At 53.3% G+C, this 13,813-nt stretch overlaps 1 protein-coding gene across 6 annotated transcripts in view; it reads left to right on the top strand.

Moving 5' to 3' along the window:
* ARHGEF1 (Rho guanine nucleotide exchange factor 1) overlaps positions 1 to 13,813 on the top strand; it is a 459,136-nt gene that overhangs the window by 77,187 nt on the left and 368,136 nt on the right. The gene's annotated exons all lie outside the window — the stretch shown is intronic.

Here is a 13,813-nt window from a genome sequence, read left to right as displayed (position 1 = left end):
CCAGGCTGTGCGTGGCGTCCCTCCTGCAGTCAAGCGGGGCCCAGGCTATGCACATCATCCTTCCTGCAGTTAGGCAGGGCCCATGCTTTGCGTGTTGTCTCGCCTACAGTCAGAGGGGGTCCAGGCTGTGCGTGTCATCTCTCCTGTTATGGCGCCCAGGTTGTGCATGTCATTCCTCCTGCAGTCAAGTAGGCCCAGACTGCGCGTCGTCCCTCCTGCTGTCAGGCGGGGCCAAGACTTTGCGCGTCGTTCCTCCTGCAGTCAGGCGGGGCCCAGGCCATGTGCGTCGTTCCTCCTGCAGTCAGGCGGGGCCCAGGCCATGTGCGTCGTCACCCCTGCAGTCAGGCGGGGCCCAGGCTGTGCGCGTCGTCACCCCTGCAGTCAGGCGGGGCCCAGGCTGTGCGCGTCGTCACCCCTGCAGTCAGGCGGGGCCCAGGCTGTGCGCGTCGTCACCCCTGCAGTCAGGCGGGGCCCAGGCTGTGCGCGTCGTCACCCCTGCAGTCAGGCGGGGCCCAGGCTGTGCGCGTCGTCACCCCTGCAGTCAGGCGGGGCCCAGGCTGTGCGTGTCGTCACCCCTGCAGTTAGGCAGGAGCAGGCTGTGTGAGCTGGCCCTCCTGCAGTCAGGCGGTGCCCAAGAGATGCGCGTCGTCCCTCCTGCAGTCAGGCAGCGCCCAAGAGATGTGCACCTTTCCTCCTGCACTCAGACGGCGCCCAAGAGATGCATTTGTCCCTCCTGCATTCAGGTGGTGCCCAAGAGATGCGCGTCGTCCCTCCTGCAGTCAGGCAGCGCCCAAGAGATGCGTGTCGTCCCTCCTGCAGTCAGGCGGCGCCCAAGAGATGCGTGTCGTCCCTCCTGCAGTCAGGCGGCGCCCAAGAGATGCGCGTTGGTCCTCCTGCAGTCAGGCGGCGCAAAAGAGATGCGCGTCGTCCCTCCTGCAGTCAGGCGGCGCCCAAGAGATGCGCGTCGTCCCTCCTGCAGTCAGGCAGCGCCCAAGAGATGTGTGTCGTCCCTCCTGCAGTCAGGCGGCGCCCAAGAGATGCGCGTTGGTCCTCCTGCAGTCAGGCGGCGCAAAAGAGATGCGCGTCGTCCCTCCTGCAGTCAGGCGGCGCCCAAGAGATGCGCTTCGTCCCTCCTGCAGTCAGTCGGCGCCCAAGAGATGCATGGCGTCCCTCCTGCAGTCTGGCGCCACCCGAAAGATGAGTGTCATCCTTTCCGGGTTCAGCCAGGCCAGACTGTGCACGTTGTCCCTCTGGGAGTTAAATGGCCAAATTGTGGTGTCCCTGTTAACATCATTCCTCAAGAGGTATTTCAGTCATCACTGTGCAAGTCTGAGGGAGACAAAAGTTATCATATACAATATTAAACCCTGTGCTTCAAAAAATGTTTTAAAAAATCGCTAAAGCACATTTTAGTAGAATGTTTTGCATCTTACATTCACTCTACCCAAGACACTCATGCACTCTCGCTCCAAAGAGAACACTTTCATGTATTTAAAAAACCAACCCTATTGGCATTATCAGTGCATATTTCAGGTTCAGTTTCTCCACTGGCCCAATTTTTGGAAGCTGGTGTTCACCATGCTAGAATCGTTAAACTAGATAGAGTAGAGATCTGGTTAGTTCCGTCATGCTGGTCCAGGCTGTGCGTGTCATCTCTCCTGTTATGGGGCACTGGCTGTGCGCGTCATCTCCCTGCTGTTACGGCGCCCAGGTTGTGCGTGTCATCCCTCCTGCACGGAGGTGGGGTCCAGGTTGTGTGTGTGTCATTCCTCCTGCAGTCAAGCGGGCCCAGACTGCTCGCGTCGTCCCTCCTGCAATCAGGCGGGGCCCAGGCTGTGTGCGTTGTTCCGCCTGCAGTCAGGCGGGGCCCAGGCTATGCGCATTATCCTTCCTGCAGTCAGGCAGGAGCAGGCTGTGTGAGCCGGCCCTCCTGCAGTCAGGCGGCGCCCAATAGATGCGCGTCGTCCCGCCTGCAGTCAGGCGGCGCCCAAGAGATGCGCGTCGTCCCTCCTGCAGTCAGGCAGGAGCAGGCTGTGTGAGCCGGCCCTCCTATAGTCAGGCGCCGCCCAAAAGATGCACGGCATCCCTCCTACAGTCAGGCGGCACCCAAGAGATGCACGGCGTCCCTCCTACAGCCAGGCGGCACCCAAGAGATGCACGGCGTCCCTCCTACAGTCAGGCGGCGCCCAAGAGATGCGCGTTGTCCCTCCTGCAGTCAGGCGGCACCCAAGAGATGCACTGCGTCCCTCCTGCAGTCAGGCGGCACCCAAGAGATGCACTGCGTCCCTCCTGCAGTCAGGCGGCACCCAAGAGATGCACGGCGTCCCTCCTGCAGTCAGGCGGCACCCAAGAGATGCACGGCGTCCCTCCTACAGTCAAGCGGCACCCAAGAGATTCGCGTTGTCCCTCCTGCAGTCAGACGGCGCCCAAGAGATTCGCGTTGTCCCTCCTGCAGTCAGTCGGCGCCCAAGAGATTCGCGTTGTCCCTCCTGCAGTCAGGCGGCGCCCAAGAGATGCGCGTCGTCCCTCCTGCAGTCAGGCGGCACCCAAGAGATGCACTGCGTCCCTCCTGCAGTCAGGCGGCACCCAAGAGATGCACTGCGTCCCTCCTGCAGTCAGGCGGCACCCAAGAGATGCACTGCGTCCCTCCTGCAGTCAGGCGGCACCCAAGAGATGCACGGCGTCCCTCCTGCAGTCAGGCGGCACCCAAGAGATGCACGGCGTCCCTCCTGCAGTCAGGCGGCGCCCAAGAGATGCACGGCGTCCCTCCTGCAGTCAGGCGGCGCCCAAGAGATGCACGGCGTCCCTCCTGCAGTCAGGCGGCGCCCAAGAGATGCACGGCGTCCCTCCTGCAGTCAGGCGGCACCCAAGAGATGCACGGCGTCCCTCCTGCAGTCAGGCGGCGCCCAAGAGATGCACGGCGTCCCTCCTGCAGTCAGGCGGCGCCCAAGAGATGCACGGCGACCCTCCTACAGTCAGGCGGTGCCCAAGAGATGCATGGCGTCCCTCCTGCAGTCTGGCGCCACCCGAAAGATGCGTGTCATCCTTTCTGGGTTCAGCCAGGCCAGACTGTGCACGTTGTCCCTCTGGGAGTTAAATGGCCAAATTGTGGTGTCCCTGTTCACATCATTCCTCAACAGGTATTTCAGTCGTCACTGTGCAAGTCTGAGGGAGACAAAAGTTATCATACACAATATTAAACCCTGTGCTTCAAAAAATATTTTTTTAAATCGCTAAAGCACATTTTAGTAGAATGTTGTGCCAAGTTTGCCTTTGCCCAGCGAGACTGGTCATCCCTGTGACTTGAGCCTGCCTGTGGAAGTCCAGGCACCCTTCCATATCACTCAGACACAAGCCTTGTGTCCTGGGAGTATCGCTCTCTGGCGGGTGGACATTCCAAGAGTCCGGCCCTTGGCATGGGAAGTGGCTGGTCATTGGATAGGAATGCTGCCTTTTGTCCGGGCACCCATGCCAGCCCGGATCCCGGCCAGGAATGCCATCCTTTGCCCAGCTGGAAGATCTGCGCTCTCTAGTTTTTTTTTTCCTACACCATAAATGCCGCTGTGGGACAAAACACCAACGTTGCTTTTGTGATCGCCAAGTCAACGGTGTACTGTCGCTCCTTCGAGGCCAGGCTGACCGGCCGTAATGTAGCGGGCGTTGTCACACTGAGACACTGGCGGGCACAGGCAGCGCTGGAGTGGCTGTGCTGGCACTAGGCAAACACAGAAAAGACGTGTAACCCCTGAGAATTTGGGAAAGTACTTCAATGGAAGGCAGAAGATACTCGGAGGAAAAATACATCCGAATGAAACATTAATTCATTGTTTCAAATACCATTTCATGTATTCAAATATGTCGCCTCATTCCCTCAGGTTATTCATAGAAACATAAAATGTTTCAAATACCATTTCATGTATCAAATATGTGGCCTCATTCCCTCACGTTATTCATACATACATAAACTATAGTCCAAAACAAGCAGTTAATGAAAAGATACTCGAGGGTCTAAAATAGGACTGCTCAGTCCTTGAATTTTTGTATAAAAAAATCTCGAGTCCATGCTTTTAGTTGGAGCTGAATTAGATTTTATAAGCCAGATAGTCTAAGAAAAGGGGGGTGATTTACCCCATATTAGAACCGATTGCAGTGTGTGACTCAGTTGTGCATCAAGCAGTAGGGTCGACGCTTTCCCGCCCAAAATAGGTTCCAAGGGCGTCAACAGGACATTCAGGGACCGGCGAAGTGTGGTGTAATTGTGTGCTGGGAGTCTGAGCCTCGCCTGTGGGACCTATTGGCTTTGGCAGCTGCTGTTGGTGATGCTCCAGCATCATCGAGCAAAGGCATAATGGCGGTCGTGTCATTCCATCCCAGAGGCATGTGTTGGAAGGCATGTGTGTGCTGGTGGAAGGATGCAGGCACCATTTGCTCACATTTTTTGGGGCTGATGAAAGATCGCAGACACCACTTGCGGGTACTGGGGGTGGGAGTGGTGGGGAGGAGGAAGGGAAAAGGCAGCTCATGGAGGGCAGGGGGAGAAGCACAAGATGGAGAGAATGCAGCAGCACACAGGAGTGCAAGAGAGGGACACTGAACATGGGGTAGAGGAGAGAAGCACACAGATGAGAGAGCACATCATAGAGCGGGGAGAGAAGTTCACAAGGGAGCGAGCTGGAAAACACATGCCTTGTGGAGGGTTTCAGCAAACAAATGCAACCAGAGAGAGAGCGGGAGGCAGATGGATGAGAGCGCGTTATAGAGCGCAAGGGGAGAGAAGCCCACAAGGGAGAGAACTGTCAAATGCGTACTCCTGGAGTGCTTATGCAAAAAAAAAAAAGTTGCTCCCTTATAGTTGACAGTGTAAGGGCACATGTAAACAGTTATGCTCAAGGGGCGGGACAAACACAAGACAGACAAGACAAGCCATCAAATAAGAAGCAAGAAAAAGAGTGACAATAAAACCAACCAGTTGTTAGCAATGGGCGCACTTTAAACCCTCTGTAAGATCTTTATAAGCTGACAATAGGTCTTTGCTAGCAGGCAGCCTGCACTATTTGGTTGGCTTTATCTTGTTATGTTAAGTTGATTTGTAAAGCGCGGGAATACCCTTGGGTGTCTTGGCGCTTTGTTAAAAGTGCAACTCTTCTCCTGGTGCCAGTGTGGGAGCTTAGCCATCTATAGTAGAGCTGTCTTATGGGGCAGATCTGTTGTGTGAACTTGTGATTCTGTTTCAGCTCCTGAAGGTGCTGTGTCAGACCCCAATCTCAAGTGGACGCAAGAATCACCCACATCAATAACCATCTATTTGCTGGTGTTTCATGAAGCTGAAGCTTATTTAACTGACAGTTGCAGCTTTGTGGTTAGTCAGAACTGTCCTGGAGCTGTGTCAATGCAACTGTAACGACCAGTAGTCTCGACACCAACCCAGCCATTCCATCTCCACTCCCTGTCATCCTGGATAATGCTCGCTCATCTCTGTATGCACGCACCCATCCATCAATCCATGGAGTGTCATCCATCTATTTACATTCACTCGGTCTACCCAAGACGCTCATGCACTCTCGCTCCAAAGAGCACACTTTCATGTATTAAAAAAAGAAAAAACCCTATTGGCTTTATCAATGCATATTTCAGGTTCAGTTTCTCCACTGGCCCAATTTTGGAAGCTGGTGTTTACCATGCTGGAATAGTTAAACTATATAATAAGTAGAGATCTGGTTAAATCCGTCGTGCTGATCATCTGTAAGAGTGCTAGAACTTGTTGAAGTGTAGACTGCCCATCGAGCACTGCTCGGTGAAAGTAAGAGATAAATCTCATGTGAAAGATTTGGAGTGGGGCAGAGCTGCAGCTCCAATCGGAGATGTGCGTTATTTAGATCCAAACTACTTGGCTGGTTCAGCAGTGACAGAGTTTGTGACTTCGCCTGGACAGCCCTCTTATTTTGGCATCTCCACTCTGGAACTTTGTGTGGACTGGAGGAGTGTGCAAACGGGCCATATTCACACAGATGCCACTTTTGTGCTCCCTAAAACAGTGGAGGAGAGGGGCAGTGCTAACTGTACACACAGCCTCTGCCACCTGCACACTAGTTTCACTATGCATCAATATTGGGGAGCTCCGTTCCTTCCAGGCGCATAAGCCATTTGCAGGGGAAAAGCATCTGGCATCTACGCCTGTCTCAATTTATATGCCACTGAGACTGTTTTCAATAGAGACACTCATTTATCATAAATATACATTTTGAAGCTCAACTTGATAGTGAGTGCTGAGTTGGGTTATAGGACTCATGAACACAGAAGGACTGAAGAAGTAAATTTTTGTTTTAGGGATAGAATTCTTCCATTGTAGGACTGAGCTCCCCTCATCTTGATCTTGTATAGCTGAGTAATGGGTGAATTCATGTCAAGATGGTTCATGTGGTACCATCCTTTCGGTTAGCCTTTTGATGAGAACACCATGGTCTATGGTGTCGCAGGTCGCCTAGAGGTCCTGGTTGCTTTCGCCCAAAGCCAAGAACAGATCCTCTTGAATATTTGCCACATCCAGTGCCGATCAAGGGCCTGAAACAGTCACGGAGAAGGCTATTTTGCTCTTCCTAATCCTTTCATTGTATAATGCCTGACCTCAAAATGGTGGTTCTCGGGAGATGCCACCCAAAAACTGCAAGGTACAAGAAAACCTGAATGGGTTTCTTTTTTTGTATGTCTCTCTCCAGTGGAGAAGGATGGAGATAGGCAACACGTTGTTTCATCCCTTCGCAGTCTCTTAAGGGGGAAGAGAAAGAGTGTCCAAGAAGCTGATATAGTATTAGTAACAGGCTGGTTGAAATAAAATTGTGTCCGTTGTACAGCGAACCTGCTCCTGCATTAAAGGAAACTGGAGGGAACGTTTCTCTACCAGTATTCTTTTTAAAAGTGCTGGTACGGGCCATGGGTAATAGATGCTAAATTAATTTGATTTCCCATTGGTGTCCAATATGTGTTACGCCCATACTTTTTTCTTCTATGTGTGTTGAGAAAAAAGTCGATGGGGCCCTGGTGTGCAGGTTGGTATTGTGCCATCCTTGCCTCCTTAGACATTGTTGCTTCTGTCATAGTTGCCCCGGGTCTTGCCATCTGGGGTCTCCCTCATTCCAATCACCATGGCTCCTGATATTCAAGTGTTGTTCCATCTGCATCTGATGGTGAGGAGTGGGCAGTTGTATGGCTGCAGCGGCTTTAGTCTTCTTGGAAGTTTGCCATGGTTATTACAGATGTTACATATCCTTCATAGCTTCCCAGTGAGGTCTACGTGGTGTGTTAGGAAGGCTCTGGCTTTTTTCTACCCTGCGGTTCCTAAGAGGTGAACCCACCTCACCGGCTTTGAACGTTCAATGAACGGCATCTCTGCTCCTCCGCTGGAGGTGACTTCTGTTGGATCCTTGCTGCTCTTAGTGACGCCTGTGTGTGGCTGTGCATCTTTTACTGGCAGGCACAGCTCCCGTCTCTCTGGTAAAGTATGCTTTCTGGTGGTGGTAGCATTGGCTAGTGGTATATCGTTTGCTTGTTAATAAGAGGGGTGAGGAAACCATATCTAAAATGTTCCAGACAAAGCTGTGCAGGCCTTGACTTCAGATCCAGAGTAGTCTCTAGACTTCATGTGGATGGCTCTTCCTGTATTTGATTCTAACCCAGTGTCTCCAGAAGAGTGGGGTGGTCATGCTCTGGATGTACCCCGACCCTTATACCTTGACCTGAAAAAGAGGAAACCTGATAGGAGCTCAAAGGCTCTGTTTGTGACTTTTGACCTCTGACAAAGGTTGGAAGCTTTCTTCATCCACCTTTAGCTCAAAATAGCCATAGCAGAAGGCGATGTCTGTTCAAGATCAGCCAGTAATGGCAGCTTTTTGGGCCGGATCATCAGGATATGATAGACTGATATTTGCAGTGCAGCTACAGATTGAGACCAGCACAAGGGGCCTTGTGAGCTGAAGTGAGGCCCGCAAGAGAGGCCTTATTAGTACAGGTAATGCCAGGGCGAGAGACATTTGTAGTAGAGGCGAAGCCAGGGTGAGAGACCTTGTGAATAGAGGTCGGGTCGGGGTGTTGTCTTGTGAGCAGATGTGAGGCCAAGGCCAGTGTTCGAGGCCTCGTGGGTCGATGAGGGACCACCACAAGAGGCCTCTGGAAGAGAGCCGAGGCCTGTGTGGAAGACCTCGTAAGTAGGAGTAAGGCTAGCGTGCAAGACCTCGAGTCAGTAGAGCACAGGCCTTGTGTCATTAGATCGCAAGCAAGTTTTTGAGATCTCTTATGAGCAGAGGTGGACTACTGCAAGAGTCAGTGTGAGATGTCTTGTGTATAGAGATGTCTGTGCAAAAGGCCCAGTGCAGGTAAAGGTGAGGCCAAAGGATGAAGCAGTTAGTGTTAACGTAGGGAGGCCTCTTGTTAGTAGGGGTTGACAAGGGTGAGAGGCCACATGTCTGTAAAGGTGCAGCCAGTGTTGAGTTCTTATGACAGAGCTCGAGCCATTGTGTGATGAAGCTGTTGTGCCAGGCCTCGTTTCGATAGTGATGAAGCTCTGAGATGGGCCTTGCGAGTAGAGGTTATGTTGGTATGTGAGGTCTTAAGAATAGGTTAGGCCAGTATGAGAGTCCTTTTGAGTAGAGCAGAGTCTTCAAGTGATGAGGCCAGCACAAGACACCCTGAAGGTAGAAACCGTGCCAGGCCACTGCAGTAAGCGGTGTCTGTAAAGGCTAGAATAGTTCAGGAGGCTCGTTGATAGAGATGAAACGTGTGTGCTAGACCTCCTCTGAGTAGAGATCAGGCCGCTGTGAGAGACCTCTTGTGAATAGAGGCGAGGAGAGTGTGAGAGACCTCTTATGAGTACATCTGAATCTGTTGCCAGAGACCTTGTCTACATGGATGGAAGGTCAGGTAGGGGGAAAGGCCCTTGGGTTTGAAGCAAGGCCAAAGTTAGAATCGTCTTGCATTAGTTCTAAGTAATTCTAGAATGAGAGTCCTCTTGTGAAGAGCGAGAGGCTTCTTATGGTGGTGAAGAGGCTACGGGCGAAGCCTTCAAGATGATGCTATGAGGCGAAGCCTTAGAGGTGAGGCCAGTGCACGAGGCTCCTTGGAAGACCAGAGGTGAGGAGAGCCCTCTTGTGAATAGAGGCCAGAGCGAGGGGCTTCTTATGGTGATGAGGCTACGAGGCGAAGCCTTGGAGGTGAGGCCAGTGCACGAGGCTCCTTGGAAGACAAGAGGTGAGGAGAGCCCTCTTGTGAGTAGAGGCCAGAGCGAGGGGCTTCTGGTGGAGATGAGGCTATGAGGCGAAGCCTTGGAGGTGAGGCTATGAGGCGAAGCCTTGGAGGTGAGGCTATGAGGCGAAGCCTTGGAGGTGAGGCTATGAGGCGAAGCCTTGGAGGTGAGGCTATGAGGCGAAGCCTTGGAGGTGAGGCTATGAGGCGAAGCCTTGGAGGTGAGGCTATGGGCGAAGCCTTGGAGGTGAGGCTATGGGCGAAGCCTTGGAGATGGGGCTATGGGCGAAGCCTTGGAGATGGGGCTATGGGCGAAGCCTTGGAGGTGAGGCTATGAGGCGAAGCCTTGGAGGTGAGGCTATGGGCGAAGCCTTGGAGATGGGGCTATGGGCGAAGCCTTGGAGGTGAGGCTATGAGGCGAAGCCTTGGAGGTGAGGCTATGGGCGAAGCCTTGGAGATGGGGCTATGGGCGAAGCCTTGGAGGTGAGGCTATGAGGCGAAGCCTTGGAGGTGAGGCTATGGGCGAAGCCTTGGAGATGGGGCTATGAGGCGAAGCCTTGGAGGTGAGGCTATGGGCGAAGCCTTGGAGGTGAGGCTATGGGCGAAGCCTTGGAGATGGGGCTATGGGCGAAGCCTTGGAGGTGAGGCTATGAGGCGAAGCCTTGGAGGTGAGGCTATGGGCGAAGCCTTGGAGATGAGGCTACGGAACAAAGCCTTTGGAGTGGAGGTCAGTGTGTGAGGTTCCTTTGGTGACCAGAGGTGAGGAGAGCCCTCTTGTGACAAGAGGCCAGAGCGAGGGGCTTCTTATGGTGATGTAGATGAGACGAAGCCTTGGAGGGGAGGGGAGGGGAGGGGAGCGGAGGGTATGGGCAAAGCCTTGGAGGGGAGGCCATAGTGTCCGGCTCCTTTGGTGACCAGAGGGGAGGACAGCACTTGTGAGTAGAGACCAGAGCGAGGGGCTTCTTATGGTGGTGAGGCTACGGGGCAAAGCTCTTGAAGTTGAGGCCAGCACGCGATGTTCCTGTGGTTAGCGCTGATGTGCTTGAAGGTGAGCCAAAGTGAGAAGTCCTTGTAGTAACGCAAGAAATCCCACCCCCAGCGCCCATACCCCCGAGCAGCTCTCATTGGGTGTAGCGCCTCCCACTGGTCTGGGTTTCATGTGATGGTGTCATAGCGCCGCATGTCACACCAGGTTCCATATGTTGTTGTGGCTGGCGCCCGCCGCGTCGGGCCGGATTTCATCGTATATCGAGTCCAGTGGACGCCTTTCACCTGCCCGCCATGCTGTGTCGGCCGCTGCATGAGGCTGGAGTGCATTCCGTGTCGTTCTAGCGCTGGGTGTCATTCCATGGCGGTGCTTGGCGCTGCACCGATGGTGGACACTGGATATCCGTCCGTCCCAAGGCGCCGTCTGACATCCCATCACTTTGTATTCACCCATCGCGGTGGGTGCAATAACCCCCAGGGGGGAGGGATCTGTGCCCGGCCCCCTGGAAGCGGTGTGTTCTTTCCGGGGTTAGGCCGACCTAGAAGCGATGACCCGCTCTCATGCAGGAGCCCGGGGCGCAGGACGCAAACAGAAACCACGCTCCAAATGAGATCCACGTTTCCCAGGTTTGTCCACCTTTTTCAAATGGATGTTTTTACGTCCTATAGAGTGATGACCTCGTCCGACTCCAGACTTAGAAAGTGAAGAGCTCGCCTGACCTCTTTCCTGCACCCAAGACTCTGGGATTTCTCTGTTTAAGGGGCCCTGCCCTTCATAATCCTGGTCCGTGCGCCCTTGCTGCGCTCTGGCGCAGCGAACTCACCCCCGTTCTCGCTGCGCCGTCCGCCCTCCTATGCACAGGTTCACAGTGTCTCCGTTTCAAGTGTGTCTTTCTTTGGAATAAAAGATGCCCTCTGCTGCGCTTCACGCCCGATGCCTTGCCATGAATCGATGCGGCACAGGCTGTTTTCGGACAGTCTTCCCACCAGGACCTCTTGCTTCTGTCTGAGCAGCTGCCTGGCCGGGTCGGTGCCCCTCGTCTGTCGCTGTGGCGTGCGCGGACCTGCCCAGCGGCGTGCCCCCACCCCCAGTGGAGTGCGGAAGTGCCTGGGCTCCAGGAGTGGGCTCGCTGGAAGAACCGGTCAGGCTGGTGGGATGATGTGGGCGCCGGCCTGACTGCCGCAGGGGAGGACACGGCGTGCGCAGCAATGCCCAGGGGAGCGCGCGTCTCTTCTCAGCATTCCCTCTCCACATATAGGCCTCTCCTGGATCACACCAAAGAAGTACACTGGGCGCAGAGCCCGCTCACTGTTTACCATTGCTCGACTCCTCTGCTTGTTTCCTGTTCTTGCCTTTCTTTTGTGTTTATCACTCCCCTGGGACATCGCCTTTTCACCCTCCTTTTGACTGACAGACTTCTTAATATTATTGCACTATACTAATATGACTTATTCACGTTATTAGTACATTTGTTTTTGCAGATCAGCAGATTAGTTTTCTCACGTGTAACTTTACTCTGTGTATGCTTTGGGTTGATTAATTATCATGCTCTACATGGTTAATACATGTTAATGTTATGCAGGGGCGGCTGGTGACATTTTACAGTGGTGGGGCGCAAACTGATTTGCGAGTGCGGGCCCCAGGCCACTCAGGCCGGCGGCGCCCCCCCCCCCCCCGTCCCACATACACAACACTCAAAGAAATGTATTCACACACACACGCATACACACAAACACATCCATTCACAACACTCTCCACCAAACATTCATGCATACACGCACGCTTGCACCTAACACTTTAAAATAAAAGAAAAACACACACTCTTACCTTGCTGCCGGTCCCGGTCCGCGCAACCTCTGGTCTCTGCTCCCCACACGTCACAGGCTCACAGCGCCCCTGGCCAATCCTGGCGCCAGGGGCACAGGTACCTTCTCGCCCGCATCACGCCCATTAGGGCTCCAAATGGGCATGCGCAACGCCGCAAAAACACAAGTGCGCATGCGTGGGCACGGGTAAAAATTCACCCTCCGTCCCCACGCATGCGCACTTGTGTTGCCGCCTGTACAATCATGTCAATCAATCAACATGACACCCGCCCGGCGGTCTGACGTCATGTTGATTCATTGACATGATTGTCAGTCTTAATTTGAAAACGCCGAGGGAGCTGCGGGCGGCTTCGGGCAGGGGGGGCTACGCCCCCACGCCCCAATGGACGAACTGCGCCTGTTATTATGAGGGATTAACTTTGCAAGGGGTACACAAACATTTTTGTCTTTTCCCCTGCTCCATCACATCTCACATTTCAGGAACTACTTTGTATTTCCCTTCCGGACTCCATGAATGCGCATGTGTTTTCTAGCCGTCTCCGTGGTGTGCTGCTTTCCTCTCCCAAACACCTGTCCTCCCCATGTGCTTCGATTTGCTTCTCACCCTCGCCGCCCCAGAGCTTGTCCATTGCTTTTCCCCACTGCGCCTAGCTTTTTTGGGACTCCAGCCAAGCCATGAGCTCCTCCCTTGCCATTCACCCCCTTCTCGTTGTTTCCTTCGCCGCCTGCACCCTTCACTTTTTTTTTTCCATTTCATAATTTTCTTTCTTTATATTATTTGAGTAACCCGCAGCTGCTATTTGATTCTGAGGTTCTCTGCTGTCAAACACGTTTTGCTCCTAAAATTACCTTTTTTGGGTTTTCCGGCACAGCTTTTGCGCTATGGTTTTAAAATCTCTTGTAAAGGAAATAACTTAAAAGGGGCTTAGAGCCCGCCCATTACTTACCATTGGTTGCCTCCCACGTCACTCTAGTTTCCGTGCTTCCCATTGGTTAGGGCCTTCGGCTTTGTTCTGTGACTCAGGTTTCCTCACAGCTGTGTAGCACAGGCCCAGTGTCCTTCCACAGGCTTTTTCGCATGCACTCTTAAAGAGTGCATGCCTCTGCAGTTCCTCTCTGGGCGGGAAAGTACCAGTCTGGATTCACTGTGATGTCTGGGCGGGAAAGTACAAGTCTGAATTCACTGTGATGCCTGGGTGGGGAGTACCAGTCTGGATTCACTGTGGGTGGGGAAAGTACCAGTCTGGATTCACTGTGATGCCTGGGTGGTGAAAGTACCAGTCTGGATTCACTGTGGGCAGGGAAAGTACCAGTCTGGATTCACTGTGATGTCTGGGTGGGAAAGTACCAGTCTGGATTCACTGTGATGTCTGGGTGGGAAAGTACCAGTATGGATTCACTGTGTTTTCTGGGTGGGAAAGTACCATGTCTGGGTGGGAAAGTACCGGTATGGATTCACTGTGATGTCTGGGTGGGAAAGTACCAGTATGGATTCACTGTGATGTCTGGGTGGGAAAGTACCAGTAGGGATTCACTGTGTTGTATGGGTGGGAAAGTACCCATATGGATTCACTGGGATGTGTGTGTGGGAAAGTACCAATATGGATTCACTGTGTTTTCTGGGTGGGAAAAATACCCGTATGGATTCACTGTGATGTCTGGGTGGAAAAGTAACAGTATGGATTCACATTGTTTTTCTGAGTGGGAAAGTAGCAGTATGGATTCACTGTGATGTCTGGGTGGGAAAGTACCGGTAGGGATTCCC

The sequence above is a fragment of the Lissotriton helveticus genome, chromosome 7 (genome assembly GCF_964261635.1).
Source record: "Lissotriton helveticus chromosome 7, aLisHel1.1, whole genome shotgun sequence".
Classification (NCBI taxonomy): domain Eukaryota; kingdom Metazoa; phylum Chordata; class Amphibia; order Caudata; family Salamandridae; genus Lissotriton; species Lissotriton helveticus.
The sequence above is the reverse complement of the archived record's forward strand: the minus strand, read 5'-3'. Positions and strand labels throughout refer to the sequence as shown.